The sequence below is a fragment of the Leptonychotes weddellii genome, chromosome 9 (genome assembly GCF_054177405.1).
Source record: "Leptonychotes weddellii isolate Sample4059 chromosome 9, ASM5417740v2, whole genome shotgun sequence".
Taxonomy (NCBI): domain Eukaryota; kingdom Metazoa; phylum Chordata; class Mammalia; order Carnivora; family Phocidae; genus Leptonychotes; species Leptonychotes weddellii.
Window position 1 is genome coordinate 100,580,073 of NC_138377.1, and position 1,034 is coordinate 100,581,106.

A 1,034-nucleotide genomic window follows, 5' to 3' on the forward strand; every position below is an offset into this window, starting at 1 on the left:
AGGAGTGGGAGGGTGGAAGGCTGGGCCTGCCTCACATTCTCAGCTTCCTTCCCACCCTTTCCCCTTTCCGTCAATATAGCCTCACTTTGGGGCACCTGGGTGGCTCAGTCAGTTAAGCATCTGCCTTCAGCTCAGGTCATGATCCCAGGGTCCTGGGATCGAGCCCCACATCGGGCTCCCTGCTCACAGCGGGGAGCCTGCTTCTCCCTCTGCCTGCCGCTCTCTTTCCGTCTCTGAAAATAAATAAAATCTAAAAAACAAAATAGCCTCACTTTGCCTCTAAGGGAGAGGGTGTGTGGATGGTGCTGGGGTCTCTGAATAGTTTACTGTCCTTTCTGCCCCTTGGTCCTATCAGACCATGTGTGTACACTAGATCATCTGTCCATTGCCTATAAAATGGAGATAATGGTGCCTCTTTATTCTCAGACATTGGGGACACCGCCACAGTGCCCACCTCATTAAGAGTGGTCTCCTCACCAAGCTTTTCTGCTGCCTTATGCTCCTGGCTCCTCTCCCAGGGGCCACAGTCTGGACCCAGCGTCACCTCTGGCTCCTTAGCACTGAAGCCCCACACCCTTCCCTTTTGACTCCACCCAGCCCCCAGCCATACCAGACCGGATCCTCATAGGGGGGTTGTGTGTATGCATGTGCGTAAGCAGCGTGAGACCTGACACATAGGAGGTCTACAATACAATTTGATTGGATGAATCCACAACGGATGCCCCCTCTGCGAATGGGGCTCATTCATTCAACCAACCAACATTTATCCAACTCAAAATCCATTTGGTGCCAAGCTCTATCCATGGCACTGACATCACCAATAGCCAAGCTCTCCAAAGACTGACTGTCACTCACGGGTTTCCTGCTCTCAGCACCTCCTCATCCCCACCAGGCCGCCTGACTCTCAGACCCCCAGCCCCCTCCCTCACCCCCTGAGACCAGAGTACTGGCACCACCATGGATTTGAGCTGCAGCAGAAGGTGGAGTGCAGAGTCACTGGGTTTGGGGTCAAATCCTGGTGCCATCAATCACCC